Here is a 19914-nt window from a genome sequence, read left to right as displayed (position 1 = left end):
CACAAGTATTGTGGTTCAAACACTTCCATCACTGCCGTGCAGAACTTGTACAAACACTCAATGGTGGTGGACTCAGCCATGCGTATGTAGTCTTCATGTATATCACCGGGAACTCCGTATGCAAGCATCCTCATAGCCACCATGCACTTTTGGAGTGAGGAGAATCCAACTGTGCCGGTGCAATCCTTCTTGCAAATGAAATAGATGTCGAACTCCCCGATGGCATTCACAATCCTGAGGAAGAGCTTCCAGCTCATCCAATAACGGCGCTGAAATACTATCTCGCCGTGTAGTGGACCGTCGGCGAAGTATTTGGAGTAGAGCAAGCAATAGCCCTCCATTCAATGCCTCTGATTGCTCTTGTGGCGACCCGACGCAGAGCCACCTCGCCGTGGCTTTGCATTCTTCGCGAACATGCCGGCTAGAGCAGTGAGGGTCATGAGGTGCTCTTCGTTGTCGGTGTTGGCCTCGGCTTCCTCCTCCATCAGAGCCGCGAACGCCTCCTCGTCGTTGGAGTCCATCACCGAACAGGCAAATCACCGAACACCTCGTGGGCATGGTAGGTGGGTAGCCGCCGGTATGTAACATCCCAAATTTTCAATTTGGAATATTATACACTAGATCATCTTTGCATATCATACTTCATTGCATTTTGGTTGATCCTAGAAATTTCACGCAACTCAAGGACCCTCAGAGAGAGTTGGGGATTTCGTTATTTTCATATTTGAGTTTTCTCAAAATTTGAAAATAGGATCATTTGATTTTATTTATTTTATCTTCAATTATTTCTATTATAAAAATATGAGAGAGGGAATAAAATGATTTTCCCAAAATAAAGAAATATTGAGGATTTAATAAAAAAATCAAATAAGATTTTATTTTGGTTTTATTTGCTATTTTATTTGAATTTAGGAAAAATGCTCAAAATTGCATTTAGGCCCCAAATAAATGTTCATCTTGTGCGGCTTGATTTTAGAAGCCGGGGAAAATTTATTTTGGGATTTTTTTGAGTCGATTTAGTATTTCTTTTGGTTTTTTTCTGAGCGTAATTATTTAAAAAAAAGTCCGAACTAGGGGTGGGCATAAAAACCGACAAACCAAAAACCGAACCGAAGCCGAAACCGAATAAACCGAATTTTCGGTTTTTTCTACTATCACAAAGAATTTTGGTTTTCATGTCCACTAACCGAACAAAATTCGGTAGGTTTAGTTTTTATCTCGGTTAACCGAAGAAAAACCGAATAACACGACTCAGTGTAACGAACAACGGAAAAGACGATGCAGACGAAGCCGCGCAGGCGCTCAGCAACGACTCGCGGGAGTCACGCGCCCACGATCGAGCACAGGATCGACCGCCACCAAACACATCGTGCATGCCGCATGGGCCTACCTGGACAACATGCATGCAAGGCCCAACTCACGTGGGCTCTTTTGTAAAGGCTGTGCGTGCCCGCGCGTGCAGCATGCGAACGGCTGACCACGCGCCTGTGCCATTTGACTCGTTTAGTCCCACCTCGCCCGACTAATGTGTTGAGGCAGATTTTTTTCCTATATAACAGGGTGCCGTTGCAGCACTCTAGGCACAGATACTTAAACTGTGGTGCTTCGGTTTAAAACCGAAAACCGCACCGAATATTTGGTTAACCGAATTTTTGGTTACCTATTTTTAGTTGCCATTTTCGGTTTTCTGTTTTCCTAACCGAATTTAATGAAAAACCGATTGGTCGAAACCGAAATTTTGGTTTATACCGAACGCCCACCCCTAGTCCGAACCAACCTATGGGCTGTGTCCGGCCAGGACTCCCTGGTCGAGGCCTTTATATAGCGCGCCACCCGGGCCGAGCCAGCCCAAAGCCGCCGCCGCCCCAAACCCTAAGTCGCCGCCACCGCCCCGCCGCCGACGAGATCGAATCCGCTGCCGCCGCCAGTTTTTTTAGAAAACTGTTCGTTTTCACCGGTTTATTTTTGGTTTTTTAGTTTCGTTTTTTAGATAGATCGGTTTTTTTTCTCGGTTTAGTTAATTAGCGAGCGTTCGCTCGTTCGTTCATTTTAACGAACGCGTTCATCGTTTAGATCCAGATAACGAACGTTCGTTCGTTAATCTGTTCGTTGTTTTTCTTTTTCCCGGATTTATTCCGCGATTTTTCTGATCGCGATTTCTGATCCGATGTTCGTTCTAGTATAACTTTTCGCTTGTTTATCGGAATCAGACGATTCAAGCGCCTGGAGTTTCGTCTCAAAACCCTCTTTCCGTTTAACCAACTCAAACCAGTTTTTGCCTCTGTAAAATTTGATCTAGATCCAAATTAGTAAACGAAGCTTGTTTCTTTTGCCGTTTGTCTTTCGTTGCTTCGTCGATTTGATCCTTTTTGCCAACCGGAGTTTTTAAGTTGAACTTTCTGGTTAGATCTCTTATTGAGTTTTATCTGTGTATTAGTTGAGTACTTATTGTATGCTTGTTTGTTTGCGATAGAGTACCCAGAGTGCGCCACTTGCTACTTCGAATCGCTAGGTTTTGCGGATCATCAGCAGAGCAAGTAACACTTTGATCATACTTCCTATTACCCAGTTTTTTTATTGCATTAGATCAATCCTCACACATTGCATGACTAGGATCTAATTAAATTGTGGGTTTGGGAAGTAGATGAGGTAGTACCTATTACCTGTTATTATCAAACCTTTGGAAGTTACTTCTACGTTTGCTTATTATGCCATGCTATGCTAGTAGACGTGGATTGGGTGAGTATATTCATGACAGATGTGAGTTTGTTAAATTAATGGTTTATCTAAGGTGGCAACTTAAATACACATCTGGGTGGATTGAGGCACCTGGGTATTCCAGCGATTGCCTGTTTTTTTTCTTTTGGACCGCCACCCAGGCTCAAAGGGATCATGAGATTATTCATACTAGAAACTTCCGTGTGCAGCCACAAGCTACTATGGGCTCTAGCATAGTTGACTAAGTTGTACGAACTCTTACAGTGGTAGACTAGCGGATGTAGGGGAAAGTAGGTGTAACGGTCTACCCGATCGTAAGGTGCTAGCGCTTCTGAAAAACTATGTCTTGGTCATCCGTTTCTCAAACACCATGTAGTGCGAGAATCCTAACGGAGGAGATCGAGTCTTGTGGGGAAAAGTGCGCAAAGCTCTGCAGAGTGTATAAACTAATCATGGTTAGCCGTGTCCCTGGTTATGGACATCTTGAGTATCTAGTACTTGGATTATCATGTGAATCTCATCATGTTACTCTAATTAATTTTGTTGGGTTTTAATGATGATGTTTAATTGGGATTGAGAGGGTGTCTACACTCTCAATGTTTAACAACCACCATGATAGTTAAATATTCCTTTGGAGTAGGGAAAAATTGGCTTTACGCAAAACTGTAACCATAGAGCTTTCCACCAGCCAAATATGCATGTAGTATAGCCTTATTCCTTCATTGCTCTCTATGTGTTACATTGCCAGCATATTCCATGTGCTGACCCATTTTGGGCTGCAACGTTCATGTTGCAGACTTTTCAGACGACAAGTAAGGTGCCTTTAGGCCGTGGTTCTATACTCAGTGATGCCGTTGGAGTTGATGGACTCACTTATCTTCCAAGCCTTCCGTTGTTATCGTTATTAGATGGCCTTAAGCCATATTTATTGTAATAAGTTATCTTTTGAGACACTCGATGTAATAAGTGTGTGATTGCTACTCTGTTGTAAATCCTTCAAGTACTGTGTGGTGTCAGCATTACTGATCCAGGGATGACACCGGAGCATAGAGATTGGACCATTTGAGGTCTGGTCGCTACAAGATGGTATCAGAGCACACGCTGACTGTAGGACACGACCACCAAGCTAAAGCCCTAGAGCACTACTCACTCTTCTCATTCTGACTCCTCATCTTTTCTACTCTTTTAGGATGGCGGATGTAAGGAACAAGTTCACGCAATCGGATGAAGATACACCCTTTGGACGTCACTTGAAGGAAGTCACTAGATATCTGAACATAGGAGTACCAAGCTTCACCGGAACCTACAACGCCACTTTACCTGAAGAGGAGCGCTGGATGATTCAAGTTCAAGTTCCAGGAAGGACGTTCATGCCAGTCACTGAGCCCATAGAGTTTTCCTTTTGATGCACCAACCTGGAGTCTAGGAAAAAGCATGGCAGCTCACATCGCCATGGGACGCATTGGAGAAGTTTACCGCAATGATCTCAACGATACTATCTACCAGATTTGTGGGCGTCGAGATGGGCACTGGGAGATGATCAGCACTAGGAAGGATAGATCAATTGCAGCTTTTATCCAGGAGTTAAACCATCACATTCGACGTCAGGAGAACCAGATGTGCGCTGACATGATGGATCTGAAGAAGGCAAGGACAAGAATCAAGGAACTGGAGGAAGAACTCAAGGCTACACGTGAAGATTATGAAGAGGAACTCGGAGTACTAGTGGATAAGAATGTCGACCTAACAATGAAGATCAGAATATTTATGGGAGGCCCTACACCAGTAGAAGAAGACGAAGAACCCAAGGAGATTCGCCCGGAATACTACATCATCATCGACGACACCGACTCGGATCCAGATGATAGCGATGATGACTATGTTGATGAAGCTGGAGCAGATATCATGGAGTCTGCAAACCGAAGAATATTTCTAGTAGACCACCCCATCAGTAGTAGTAGTCCACCATGTAAATATAGTAGTCCAAGCACTTTTGCGATAGTTAGACCGATTGTATGCCCTTGTTTGATTGAATGAAGTGAATTGTTTGCTTTTGCCTCATGTTCATATGGGTAGTGTTTTATCTCTAGACCCCTCTCTATTCTTAAATCTCATCTTTTCTAAACCCTCAGATGCCTCCGAGACGTGACCCCGGATTTACCTTCCCACCGGAGCTCACTCAGTTAATCCAGCAGCAGAACATGTTCATGCAGTTGCTAGTCCAGAATCAAAATCAGAGGAACAACAACAACAACCCACCACCACCACCACTTGTTGATCACTTAGCCCGTTTTCTTAGGCTGAACCCGCCGGTGTTTTCTAGTAGCACCGAGCCTATAGTAGCAGATGATTGGCTCCGCAAGACAGCAAGGGAGTTGACCACGGCAGGATGCACAGATGCGGAAAAGGTGAAGTTTGCCGCACATCAGCTTGACGGACTCACAACATCATGGTGGGAGAATTTCACCACCACTTTCCCTATCGTCACTATCACATGGGACCAGTTCCAGCAGGCTTTCCGTACTGCCCATGTTTCAGTAGGAGCTATGGCCATGAAGAAGCGTGAGTTTCGCAACTTGCGCCAAGTAGGATGGACAGTTGGCCAATACGTGGATGACTTTAGTAAGTTAGCACGTTATGCCCCGGATGACGTTGCTATGGATGCAGCTAAGCAGGAGAAGTTTTTGGAAGGACTGAATGATGAGTTGAGCATGCAGTTGATGGTAGCAACCTTCAGCAACTACCAGGAGTTGGTAGATCATGCTCTTATGATTGAAGGGAAGCAGCAGCAGATTGAAAATTGCAAGAGGAAGTATGGACAAGGGAAGTACAATTCAGGGGCTCAGCAGAAGCCACGTTTTACCCCTAGACCGGGAGGGCATTTTCAGCATACCCATGGAGGAGGTAGCTCGCACAATCATAATGGCCCCAAGAATGGTAATGGGAATGGAGGAAGCAACGGCCAGAACCGTACCAACCCATCAACCCCAGCCAAAAGAGATCTGAGCCAAGTCACTTACTTTAAGTGCCAGAAGACCGGACATTATGCCAATGAATGTCCTGAATCTTAGAATGGAAATGGCAATGGAACCTCTAGGAAGAAACCGAACCCTTCCAATAGGGGACAGGTGAACCATGTTAACGTGGAGGAGGTTGAAGAGTAGCCAGATGCAGTAATCGGTAAGTTTTTGGTTAAGTCATTTACTGCACTCGTTCTTTTCGATACTGGTGCATCGCATTCATACATATCAAGGGGATTTGTGGATAAGTATAACCTGCCCACCAAAGTTCTTAGAACACCCATGTTAGTAAGCTCACCAGGAGCGAAGTATATGGCTAGTAAGGGATGTTTTCAAGTGCCATTGAGTATAAGTAGGCATGTGTTTCCCTCGGATTTAATGATTTTGGAATCACAAGGTTTGGATGTAATTCTGGGTATGGATTGGCTATCGATGTATGGAGGGAACATCGATTGCGCCAGTAAGTCAATTTTTCTTACCACCCCAGAAGGGAGAAGGATCAAGTATGTATCCCGGCATGTGCCTAAAAGGACTCAAGTAAATTTGTTAACAGGAGTTGTGCAGGAGGAAGTACCAGTAGTGAAGGATTTCCCTAATGTATTCTCGGAGGAGTTGCCAGGCATGCCACCGGATAGAGATATTGAGTTTTTGATTGAGCTTTTGCCAGGCACAGGGCCAATATCTAAGAGACCATATAGGATGCCCGCAAAGGATTTGGAAGAGATTAAGAAGCAGATTAAGGAGTTATTGGATAAAGGATATATCCTCCCAAGTTCTTTGCCTTGGGGATCGCCGGTACTTCTAGTGGAGAAGAAGGATGGATCGTTAAGGATGGTTGTTGATTATCGAGGATTGAATGAACTAACCATCAAGAACAAGTACCCACTACCGATGATCAATGATCTGTTTGATCGATTGCAAGGAGCTAAGGTATTTTCCAAGATCGATCTGCGATCAGGATACCATCAGTTGAAGATTCAAGAACAGAATATACCTAAGACGGCTTTTACCACCAGGTATGGGTTGTACGAGTATACCGTTATGTCATTTGGTCTGACTAACGCACCTGCATATTTTATGAACATGATGAACAAAGTATTTATGGAGTTTTTGGATAAGTTCGTCGTAGTGTTCATTGATGATATCCTGGTTTACTCGAAAAATGAAGAGGAGCATAAGGAGCATTTGCGTTTGGTACTTGGTAAACTCAGAGAACATCGGTTATATGCCAAGTTTAGCAAATGTGAATTTTGGTTGAAGGAAGTTGGATTTCTCGGACACGTTATATCCGGAGAAGGTATAGCAGTAGATCCCACCAAGGTTGACACTGTGACAAATTGGGAAGCGCCAACCACAGTTGGAGAGATCCGGAGTTTTCTTGGACTTGCAGGATACTACCGGAGATTCATTGAAAATTTCTCGAAGATTGTGAAGCCTATGATGGAGTTGTTGAAGAAGGATACCAAGTTCATATGGACCGAGGAATGTGAGGCCAGTTTCCAGGAGTTGAAGAAACATTTGGTTACATTACCAGTGTTGATTTTGCCAGACCAGACCAAGGATTATGAGGTGTATTGCGATGCTTCACGTCGAGGACTTGGAGCAGTGCTTATGCAGGAAGGAAGAGTTGTTTCATATGCCTCACGACAGTTTAAGCCTCATGAGTTGAATTATGCTACGCATGATTTGGAGTTAGCAGCCGTAGTGCATGCGTTGAAGACTTGGAGACATTTTCTCATTGGAAACCATTGTGAGGTGTACACGGATCACAAGAGTTTGAAGTTCATTTTCACGCAGAAGGAGTTAAATCTCAGGCAAAGAAGATGGTTGGAGCTCATCAAGGATTATGATATGAGATTGCATTATCACCCCAGAAAGGCTAACGTAGTAGCCGATGTGCTGAGCCATAAAAGTCATGTCAACACCCTAATGACGGGATATTTACCAAGGGAGTTAGCCGAAAATCTTCGTGAGCTATGTTTGGAGATAGTCCCGGGAGGCTATGTAGCAGCATTGGAGATCCAGTCTACTTTGATGGATAAGATCAGAGAAGCTCAAAGGACTGACAAGGAGATTGCTTCTATTAAGGAGAAAATGAGCAAAGGAAAAGCTAAAGGATTTCATGAGGATGAGCACGATACCTTATGGTTTGAAGACCGTGTTTATGTGCCTAATGACCCGGAGATCAGGAAGTTGATTCTGCAAGAGGCCCATGATTCACCATATTCGATTCACCCAGGAAATACCAAGATGTATCTGGATTTGAAGGATACTTTCTGGTGGACTGTCGGTGTCAAAACCGGCGGATCTCGGGTAGGGGGTCCCGAACTGTGTGTCTAGGCCGGATGGTAACAGGAGACAGGGAACACTTTGTTTTACCCAGGTTCGGGCCCTCTCGATGGAGGTAATACCCTACTCCTGCTTGATTAATATTGATGATATGGGTAGTACAAGAGTAGATCTACCACGAGATCAAGGAGGCTAAACCCTATAAGTTAGCCTATGGTATGATTGTTGTGTATGGAGTTGATTGCCTACGGGCTACAACCCTCCGGTTTATATAGACACCGGATAGGGTTAGAGCTACACAGAGTCGGTTACAATGGTAGGAGATCTTGAATATCCGCATCACCAAGCTTGCCTTCCACGCCAAGGAAAGTCCCATCCGGACACGGGACGAAGTCTTTAATCTTGTATCTTCATAGTCCAGGAGTCCGGCTGAAGGTATAGTCCAGCTACACGAACACCCCGTAATCCAGGACTCCCTCAGTAGCCCCTGAACCAGGCTTCAATGACGACGAGTCCGGCTCGCAAATTGTCTTCGGCATTGCAAGGCGGGTTCCTCCTCCAAGTCCTTCATAGAAGATTTGTAAACACCAAGAGTAGTGTCCGGTTCTGCAAAATAAGTTTCCACATATTGCCATAGAGAGAATAATATTGACACAAATCAAATCTGCCGACATATTCCGCAGTGCGCTATCACACTACGGCCAAGTCCTTTACTCGAATCGTTTTTACTCTTCCACCTCAGCATGTTTTGCGAGGCGGTTTCCTTGGCACGTCTTGTCAAAGCAGAGATCGCGTGCCCTTTTTACGGGTTTCTCATCAATACGGACGTGGGTAACCCTAACCGCGCCATTTACCACGGCGCTTGGGAGGCAAGCGAGTTTTATTAGGCAGGTGGGGACGCACAACCGCATCCGCCCATATAAGGGGATAAGGATCCACCTTTTTACCTATGCCTTCTTCCTCCTTTGCCTATCCATCTACTGCGCACTAGAGCTCCAGCGCCCAAGCCCGCACTTCCCACCTCAACCTTCTCCAGCAATGTCCGGAGCGGGAGGCAAGTGGAAGGTCTCCTCCGTCATGGAGGGCGACGTCAAAAAGCTTAGGAAGGCCGGATACTTGTCCAAAGACATTGCGCACCGGCTTCCCGAGGAGGGGCAGCTTGTCCCCACCCCAAGGCCCCATGAGAGGGTAGTATTCCTTCCCCACTTCCTCCGCGGACTGGGTTTTCCACTTCACCCATTCATCCGGGGGCTCATGTTCTACTACGGCCTGGATTTTCACGATTTGGCCCCAAACTTCATCCTCAACATCTCGGCATTTATCGTCGTGTGCGAGGCTTTCCTCCGCGCCCGCCCCCATTTCGGCCTCTGGCTCAAGACTTTCAACGTCAAGCCCAAGGTGGTGCGCGGCAACCAGGCGGAGTGCGGAGGCGCCATGGCAGGCAAGATTGCCACATCCTGTGGTTCGAGGGCTCCTTCGTAGAGACCCTAAAGGGGTGGCAAGCCGGGTGGTTCTACATCACCGAGCCACGCGATCCGAAATGGATCGCAGCCCCCGAGTTCCGATCCGGACCCCCCACGTGGCTCATGTCCTGGAAAGAGACGGGCCTATCGTGGGGTAACGATAAAGAGGTGACAGGACTGAAGACATGCATCCAGTCCCTGGTAAACAAGTCAATCAGGCTTGTAAATGTAGTCCAGGTCATGCTCGTTCGCCGAATCCTCCCGTGTCAACAACGGGACTTTACTCTGTGGGAGTTCGACCCGACACGGCACCGAACCCTTAACAGGCTCTTCGACACGGCGTATGAAGACATCTGGAAGGCGCTAATCAAAGGTGCCGAGGCTCCCGCATCCGCTTCCGAGGACCGCGGATACAGCTTGCAGCGTCACGCTAGCGAGGTAAGCTATTTTCACCTTTTACAGGATGTTCAGCTTCTTTCATAGTTTAACTCTATGCGGGATCTAAACTCCCTTGTCTTTGACACGCTTGGCGGGCGGTATCCGGACCGATTAACTGTCCGGCTCCGCTGCCCGAAGACCCAGCCCCAGCTCTACTAGTGAAGCTGCTGGCTCCGGCGCCTTATGTGGTGTCGGAAAAGAAGGCCAAGAAGAAGAAGACCACGGGGACTCGAAAGAGTACCCGCAACATGGTGTTGTCGGACTCGTCATCCGACAAGTCCGAGACGCCCTCCTCCCGTGAAAACGAGGAGGAGGAAGAAGAAAGCTCTCCCCCCCTTGCGGAGGGAGGAAAGAAAATGAAGGCCGCCCCAAGGGGGAAGGCCGAGGGGTCCAAGAAGAGGAAAACCCCTCCGCCGGACTACGCCCCCGACGCCGACGAGGACGAAGAGGAGTGGCCGGACAGAGTCAGGCGTCCGGCGAAATCGTAAGTGTTCGGATACCGGAGTAATTCATGATATTCCTTTCGTTGCACAGCTTTCCCTAATGTCGAATATAATCATGCAACCCACCCCGGGCCGAACTCAACGAGTCGTCGAGCGGCTCCCTGGATCCATCGGACGTGAACTCAGTTCCGCCCGTTGTCTCCCCCCGCACTACGGATGACGCCGAAGTGGCGTCACAACGAGCTCAGGGGCAGGAGGAGGTGGTCCTGGAGGAGCCACAAGGCGACCTCCCGGACTCCAGGAGTAAAGGGGACAAGACCCCCCAGGGCTCCAAGTCTGGCTTTGAGCCGGACACCATGCCGGAATCTTCAATGATTCCGGACCGCGGCAGGCGAACTCCTTCAAAGAGGAGCAAGCCTTCTGAGCCGGCAGCCTCCGTCCAACCGAAGGTGCCGGACAATCTGCTGGAGGTGCTTGAAGGCGCCTCCATCGACGAGGAACACCGTACTATTATGAGTATGGTGATCCAGAAGGTTCAGTCCGCCAAGAGCGGACTGAGTGAAGCTTGCGCTAGCCTCCTAACAGGCTTCGAGGTAAGTAAAAAATATGTAAAAATATTACCGCATAGATAGTAGCCCCTGATGCTCTGTTTGGCGTTCGGAAAGAAAAGCCGAATAGAGGATCTAGTAAATTTCGCAGGAGTCTAACAAAAAGAGTCAATATGCGTATGTAGGCTTCGCTGCTATCCACCGCCGCACTGACTGCAGAGGTGGGTGTCCTGAAGCAGGACCTCGAGCAGACCGAGCAAGAGCTCGGCCTTGCCAAGCGGCAGCTCGAGGAGAAAGAAGGTAAGAAATACCTTACTGAAAAGGGTGCCTATAGAGAGGCGTGATTGCAAAAAATAACATGATTGTACTGCTTATTGTAGGGCCACGACTGAGGTGGCGACCCTCAAGCAGGCGCTATCTGAGGCCGAAAAGAGAACGGCCGCGGAGCGCACCGAGCGAGAGAAGCTTGGGGCTCAGGTTGGCGAGGTGCAGCAAGAGCTTCAGGCTCTCATGAAAAAACATGAGAGTTTGGAGCTTGAGTCAAAGACCCAAGCGTCCGAGCTCGCGACGGTCCTCGAGACTGCAAGTCTGCCAAGGCCGAAGCCCAAAAGGCCCTCCAAGAGTTGGAGGAGGTGAAAAAGATAGCAGCGGGTAAGGCATTCTTCATGCAAAGCAGAAATATAAAAGTAAACTACTTGTTACTTACCCGAATCCGGAGCTCTCCAGGGGCATTCGCAGATCTTCCCCGCAGCGTATCCGACGCTGCCGCATTCTACCGAGCTGAAGAGGGCAGCTCGACGGAGAAGGTGTTTTGGTCTCAGTATGCTGAGGCCGGACACCCTGTGCCCTTGAGTGACCAGCTGAAACAGCTGGTCGAACTCCACAAGGCGGCCGAACAGGCCATGAAGGGCTTCATAGTTCGGCTGTGGCCCAGAGAGGCCCTGCCTGGGAGCTACTTCGGGCTGGTGCGGCGGATAGTGGAGGCCTGTCCAAGGCTCGAGGTTATCAAGCGCCCCGTCTGCATCGAAGGTGCCCGTAGGGCCCTTGCCCGTGCAAAGGTGCACTGGGTAAGCTGGACGGTGAGAAGCTGATGAGGGACGGGCCGCCGCCGGGGAAGGAGCATCGCAAGCCCGAGAACTATTATAAAGATGTTCTTGCAGGTGCCCGCCTTGTGGCAGATGAATGCCCCAAGGATGTAATTTTTGAATGAACTTGCTCGTGTTTATCCTGTGCGCTGAAAACTTGTTCATATGCGCTAAGCAATGCTTATTGAATTTAAAATATTATATTCTGTGCGACCGTTTATCAAAAATTGAGAGATGGCCAGTCGTCGGCTTCTGCCCCCATGCCACTAGTGCTGGGGTGTTCGGTGATAAACCTGTGTGCTCTTTTTCCCATGTTTGGGTCCTTCGAGGGAGGCGCTCAGCACGACGAACCAGGCAATCGAACTATAATGCTTGAACACTCTCACTTAGCCATAGAACTTTATAATTTTAAATTTCGGCGAAGCCCCTAGTTCGGAAGATCGATTTCGGGGCGCTATCCACGCCTTGGCTGGGGTTATCCAGCTCCTCGCTCGAAGCGGCATAAGTCTTTAGGGACTCGAAAAACCTCTCGAACAACAACCGGTCTCTCGCTCATCATGACAATCAGTTTTAGCTTTCTCCACTGAGGTGCTTAACCCAGCTCAACCGGGGACAATCGCAGTGGTTCTCCTAGTGCTACCTTAGCCGATATAGCAGAACGTAAGGCACCAAAACATAGGAGCCGGGCAAACCCAACTATTGACCCAAATCATGATTCGGAGCCGATGCATATAGTGCTATAAGTTCGGGGTGCCGCACTTGTGGAAGTGTACGGACTTCTCACGCCATATTAAAGGGTACTGAAGCCCCTGGCGTACTTGCCATACCACAGTGTACGGGTGCAACATGTCATTAATGAACATATATAAAAGAGAGTAATGCAAAAAATAGACAAAAAGCTAAGCATTGTTTACAGAGAGGCTATTTATCAAAGCCGAACGATACAAATAGTACGGTAAGCAAAAGATATTGGACTATTCAGTATGTCCTGACCAGGGGCAGGCAGCGGAATTGTATTTAAAACAGGTATAGTGCTCGTAACAGAGACCGATTCCATAATGCGCCATGGCTTGTCTGCCTCCCTGGATCTTACATCGTTTGTGCGGCAGTCGAGTTGCCGAATAGGTCGTCCAAAGTATGGAGTCCTGAAAGTAAGAAAAATTAAAAAAGAATCCGGCAGCCCCTGGTACGTTTTAAGCCGTATTTTGGGCGTGCCGTTATTGTGCCCCTTCCCCTGTGCCCATGGTATTTCAAGGGCATAGTTATGTACGCGAGGTACTGATTTCGCTATGTCGCGAAAGCTGGGGTTGGGGCCGCATTGCTACGCTTGCTCAGAGTGTGCCAGGCGGTCCTGCTGTAGGTTACTCCGGGCGCGCTTGGCAGTGTCTGGCTTTTTAATGGCCGGACTGGAGAATTGCCTGAGAAGGCTACTTTGTACCTCCACTGCGAGAGCCGCCGTATGCTCCTCCGTACGGAGGGAGCGTTCGGTGTTTTCATTGACCGTAATTACTCCTCGAGGGCCTGGCATTTTGAGCTTGAGATATGCGTAGTGCGGCACCGGATTGAACTTTGCAAATGCGGTTCGTCCGAGCAGGGCATGATAGCCACTGCGAAACGGGACTATATCAAAGATTAACTCTTCGCTTCGGAAGTTGTCCGGGGATCCGAAGACCACGTCAAGTGTTACTGAGCCTGTACAGTTGGCTTCTACACCTGGTATGACGCCTTTAAAGGTCGTTCTTGTGGGCTTAATCCTTGAGGGATCTATGCCCATTTTCCGCACTGTATCCTGATAAGGCAGGTTCAGGCTACTGCCGCCGTCCATGAGGACTCTTATGAGGTGAAATCCGTCGATGATTGGGTCGAGGACCAATGCGGCGAAGCCGCCATGACGGATGCTAGTGGGATGGTCCCTTCGATCAAAAGTGATCGGGCAGGAGGACCATGGGTTGAACTTTGGGGCGACGGGCTCCATCGCGTATACGTCCCGTAGCGCACGCTTCCGCTCCCGCTTGGGAATGTGGGTTGCGTATATCATGTTCACCGTCCGCACTTGTGGGGGAAAGCCCTTTTGTCCATTGTTGTTCGGCGGCTTGGGCTCCTCGTCGTCGCTGTGCAGCCCCTTGTCTCTGTTTTCGGCCCTTAACTTGCCTGCCTGCTTGAACACCCAACAATCCCTGTTAGTGTGATTGGCTGGCCTTTCGGGGGTGCCATGTATCTGGCATAAGCGATCGAGTATTCGGTCCAAACTGGACGGGCCCTGAGTATTCTTTTTGTATGGCTTTTTCCGCTGACCGGATTTATAGCCTTTGAATCCGGCATTGACTGCCGTGTCTTCATTGCTGTCGCTGTTGACACGGCGTTTTTGCTTATTCCGACGTGTCCTGCCACTTTTGTCCTTGGTGTCCGAATTGCCAGGGTTCTTTGATAAGTTGTTACTGCAAGCTAGCCAGCTGTCTTCTCCCGCGCAAAAGCGGGTCATGAGTGTCGTGAGGGCTGCCATGGATTTTGGCTTTTCCTGTCCCAAGTGCCGGGCAAGCCACTCGTCGCGGATGTTATGCTTGAAGGCTGCTAGGGCCTCTGCGTCCGGACAGTTGACTATCTGGTTTTTCTTTGTTAGGAACCATGTCCAGAATTGTCTAGCCGATTCTTCTGGCTGCTGAATTATGTGGCTTAAGTCGTCGGCATCCGGCGGTCGCACATAAGTGCCCTGGAAGTTGTCGAGGAATGCGGCTTCCAAGTCCTCCCAAGAACCGATTGAGTCTGCTGGCAAGCTGTTAAGCCAATGTCGGGCTGGTCCTTTAAGTTTGAGCGGGAGGTATTTGATGGCGTGTAGATCATCGCCGCGTGCCATGTGGATGTGAAGGAGATAATCCTCAATCCATACCACCGGGTCTGTTGTGCCATCGTATGATTCGATGTTTACGGATTTGAAACCCTCTGGGATTTTATGATCCATTACTTCGTTCGTGAAGCATAAAGGGTGTGCGGCGCCTCTGTACTGGGCTATATCACGACGCAGCTCGGAATAGCTATGTCTGTTGTGTTCGGCCCGGCCGGATTTGTTGTATCCGGAGTGAAGATCATTGTCACATGCCGTAGGGCGCCTGCGCGATCCGTAGATCGATCTTGTTTGTCTTGCCTTGTCCTCCAGTATGTCTCGCAGGTCGGGCGCATTTTCCCGTACCTTAGTTGAGCGGTGTTGGGGCATGGCTTGGGTGGAGGGCCGACAGGCCTCTCTGTCACGACCGCGAGGTGGCCGGTCTGCCATGTCATGCGCTGGTGATGTAGGTGCTTCCTCCTCTGATCGGGGTAGCGGCCTGCGCTTCGAGTAACTCTTGGAGGGGCGTTCGAGTTCATACTCTTCGGCCGCAAGGTCTTCAGTCCATCTATCAGCTAGCAATTCTTGGGCAGCTCTAAGTTGTTGCTGCTTTTTCTTGAGGCTGCTTGCCGTGGCTAAAAGCATGCGTTTAAAACGCTCTTGTTCGGCGGGGTCTGATGGTATGACGAATTCGTCGTCATCGAGGCTAGCCTCGTCTTCGGAGGGAGGCGTATAGTTATCATCCTCGACCTCTCGGCTGCCATTCTTTCATGAGGGCTGGTTTCTCCATCTTCCTGTGCCGAATTTTGCTGAGGTGGGTGTTCTTCGGCGCTATCCGGGGTAGTATTATCTCCCGTGCTGGAATCACCGTTTTTGCTTTGGCGGGATTTAGAGCGGCGCCGCTGACGCCGGCGCTTTTGCTGTTTCTTGGGGGCATCATCGCCATCTCCATCTTTTGGAGTATCCACCATATATATGTCATATGACGAGGTGGCCTTCCAGCGCCCTACAGGTGCTGGTTCTTATTCGTCTCCTGCATCGTCGTCCATGCCGTTGATGTCTTCGGAGTCGAAGTCCAGCGTGTCGGTTAAGTCGTCGACAGTGGCTACGAAGTGGGTGGTGGGTGGGCTTTGAATTTCTTCGTTGTCCGTATCCCAACCTTGCTGACCGTAGTCCGACCAGGGCTCTCCTGATAAACAGAGAGACTTTAGAGAATTCAAGATGTCACCGAAGGGCGAGTGCTGAAAGATGTCCGCCGCAGTGAACTCCATGATCGGCGCCCAATCGGATTCGATCGGCAGGGTCGCGGGGGGCTCGGAGTTCGGAGAGGAATCCGGCTCCTGGGAGTCACGGGCCATGCGGAGTGCGGGGCTGGAGTTCGGCTCAATCGCCTCTGAGATCACAGCCCCTGAGGCAGCGTCCAACCGATGATCCTCGATCGGTGCAATAGGCTTCGAATTAATGGTCGGAACCGATGCGTGTGCGGCCTCCAAGGCGCTGTTCGGTGGCAGAGCTATATCATGCCCATCGAGACAGTGCGGCGCGCTTGGCTGTGGCTCGAATCCGTCGAAGATCAAGTCCCCGCGGATGTCAGCCGTGTAGTTTAGGCTTCCAAACCTGACCTGATGGCCAGGGGCGTAGCTTTCGATCTGCTCAAGGTGGCCAAGTGAATTGGCCCGCAGTGCGAAGCCGCCGAAGACGAAGATCTGTCCGGGGAGAAAAGTCTCACCCTGGACTGCTCCGTTGTTGATGATCGAAGGAGCCATCGAGCCTAAAGGCGACGACACAGAGGAACTCTCAATGAAAGCACCAATGTCGGTGTCAAAACCGGCGGATCACGGGTAGGGGGTCCCGAACTGTGTGTCTAGGCCGGATGGTAACAGGAGACAGGGAACACTTTGTTTTACCCAGGTTCGGGCCCTCTCGATGGAGGTAATACCCTACTCCTGCTTGATTAATATTGATGATATGGGTAGTACAAGAGTAGATCTACCACGAGATCAAGGAGGCTAAACCCTAGAAGCTAGCCTATGGTATGATTGTTGTGTATGGAGTTGATTGCCTATGGGCTACAACCCTCCGGTTTATATAGACACTGGATAGGGTTAGGGTTACACAGAGTCGGTTACAATGGTAGGAGATCTTGAATATCCGCATCGCCAAGCTTGCCTTCCACGCCAAGGAAAGTCCCATCCGGACACGGGACGAAGTCTTCAATCTTGTATCTTCATAGTCCAGGAGTCCGGCTGAAGGTATAGTCCGGCTACCCGAACACCCCCTAATCCAGGACTCCCTCATGGACCGGAATGAAGAAGGATATTGCGGAGTATGTAGCAGTTTGTGATGTATGTCAGAGAGTAAAGGCAGAGCATCAGAAGCCAGCGGGATTGCTACAGCCATTGCCGATACCCGAATGGAAGTGGGATAAGTTAGGCATGGATTTTATTACAGGATTGCCCAGAACTCGTTCAGGCTATGACTCGATTTGGGTTGTAGTCGATCGTTTGACAAAGGTAGCTCATTTCATTCCAGTGAAGATTACCTATACTAGTTCCAAGTTGGCAAAGATATACATGAACAGGATCATATGTCTGCATGGAGTTCCAAGGAGCATTCTATCAGATAGAGGAACCCAATTTACCTCAAAGTTCTGGAATCAGTCGCATGAAACTTTCGGTACTAGGCTAGAGTTCAGTACAGCTTTCCATCCGCAGACAGATGGACAGACCGAGAGAGTCAATCAAATTTTGGAGGATATGCTAAGAGCTTGTGCACTAGATTATGGATCTAGTTGGGACGAGAATTTGCCATATGCAGAGTTCTCTTACAACAACAGTTATCAATCCAGTTTGAAGATGGCCGCTTTCGAAGCCTTGTACGGAAGGAGGTGCAGAACCCCGTTGTCGTGGGATGAAGTTGGAGACCGCCAGTTGTTTGGACCGGATCTGATTAAGGAGTATGAACAGAAGGTGAAATTGATTCGTGATAGGCTCAAGGTAGCCCAGTCCAGGCAGAAGAGCTACGCAGATTCTAAATGCAAGGAGACAGTTTACGAAGTCGGAGACCGAGTTTATCTTCGAGCATCTCCACTTCGAGGAGTTAAGCGCTTTGGAGTTAAGGGAAAGTTAGCGCCACGTTTTGTAGGACCATACAAGGTTTTGGAACATATGGGAGAAGTAGGCTACAAGTTGGAATTGCCCGAAGGATTTTCAGGAGTTCACGACATGTTCCACGTTTCATAGCTGAAGAAGTGCCACGCGGAGATGGCTGATATACTGCTGAGAGATACAGTGCCGCTGGAAGCGATTTAGTTGGACAGTGATTTGACCTACAAGGAGAAACCAGTTAAGATTCTTGAGTATGCCAGCCGAGTCACCCGCAGCAAGGTTATCAAGTTTTGCAAAGTTCAGTGGAGCCACCACACGGAGGATGAAGCCACCTGGGAACGAGAGAAAGAATTGCTGAAGGACCACCCTCACCTATTTTCTAGCCAACCCGAATTTCGAGGGCGAGATTCATCTTAAGGGGGGTAGGTTTGTAACATCCCAAATTTTCAATTTGGAATGTTATACACTAGATCATCTTTGCATGTCATACTTTATTGCATTTTGGTTGATCCTAGAAATTTCACGCAACTCAAGGACCCTCGGAGAGAGTTGGGGATTTCGTTATTTTCATATTTGAGTTTTCTCAAATTTTGAAAATAGGATCATTTGATTTTATTTATTTTATCTTCAATTATTTCTATTATAAATATATGAGAGAGGGAATAAAAAAGACTTTCCCAAAATAAAGAAATATTGAGGATTTAATAAAAAAATCAAATAAGATTTTATTTTGGTTTTATTTGCTATTATTTGAATTTAGGAAAAATGCGCGTTTTTCAAAATTGCATTTAGGCCCCAAATAAATGTTCATCCTGTGCGGCTTGATTTTAGAAGCCGGGGAAAATTTATTTCGGGGTTTTTGGAGTCCGTTTAGTATTTCTTTTGTTTTTATTCTGAGCGTAATTATTTTAAAAAAAGTTCGAACCGACCTACGGGCTGTGTCCGGCTAGGACTCCCTGGCCGAGGCCTTTATATAGTGCGCCACCCAGGCCGAGCCAGCCCAAAGCCGCCGCCGCTCCAAACCCTAAGCCGCCGCCCGCTCTAGCCGCCCGCCCGCCGCCCCAGCCGCCGCCGCCGCCCGCCGCCCCCGCTCCGCCGCCGCCGGAGCCCGCCGCCGACGAGGTCGAATCCGCCGCCGTCGGCGGTTTTTTAGAAAACCGTTGGTTCTCACCGGTTTGTTTTCGATTTTTTTAGTTTCTTTTTTTAGATAGATCGGTTTTTTTCTCAGTTTAGTTAATTAGCGAGCGTTCGCTCGTTCGTTCGTGTTAACGAACGCGTTCATCGTTTAGATCCAGATAACGAACATTCTTTCGTTAATTTGTTTGTTGTTTTTCTTTTTCCCGGATTTATTCCGCGATTTTTCTGATCGCGATTTCTGATCCGATGTTCGTTCTAGTATAACTTTTCGCTCGTTTATCGGAATCAGGCGATTCAAGCGCCTGGAGTTTCGTCTCGAAACCCTCTTTCCGTTAACTAACTCAAACCAGTTTTTGCCTCTGTAAAATTTGACCTAGATCCATATTAGTAAATGAAGCTTGTTTCTTTTGCCGTTTGTCTTTTGTTGCTTCGTTCGATTTGATTCTTTTTGCCAACCGGAGTTCTTAAGTTGAACTTTCTGGTTAGATCTCTTATTGAGTTTTACCTGTGCATTAGTTGAGTACTTATTGTATGCTTGTTTGTTTGTGACAGAGTACCCGGAGTGCACCGCTTGCTACTTCGGATCGCTAGGTTTTGCGGATCATCAACAGGGCAAGTAACACTTTGATCATACTTCCTATTACCCAGTTTTTATTGCATTAGATCAATCCTCACACATTGCATGACTAGGATCTAATTAAATTGTGGGTTTGGGAAGTAGATGAGGTAGTACCTATTACCTGTTATTATCAAACATTTGGGAGTTACTTCTACGTTTGCTTATTATGCCATGCTATGCTAGTAGACGTGGATTGGGTGAGTATATTCATGACAGATGTGAGTTT

The sequence above is a fragment of the Triticum dicoccoides genome, chromosome 6A, assembly GCF_002162155.2.
Source record: "Triticum dicoccoides isolate Atlit2015 ecotype Zavitan chromosome 6A, WEW_v2.0, whole genome shotgun sequence".
Taxonomy (NCBI): domain Eukaryota; kingdom Viridiplantae; phylum Streptophyta; class Magnoliopsida; order Poales; family Poaceae; genus Triticum; species Triticum dicoccoides.
Note: the sequence above shows the minus strand (reverse complement) of the source record.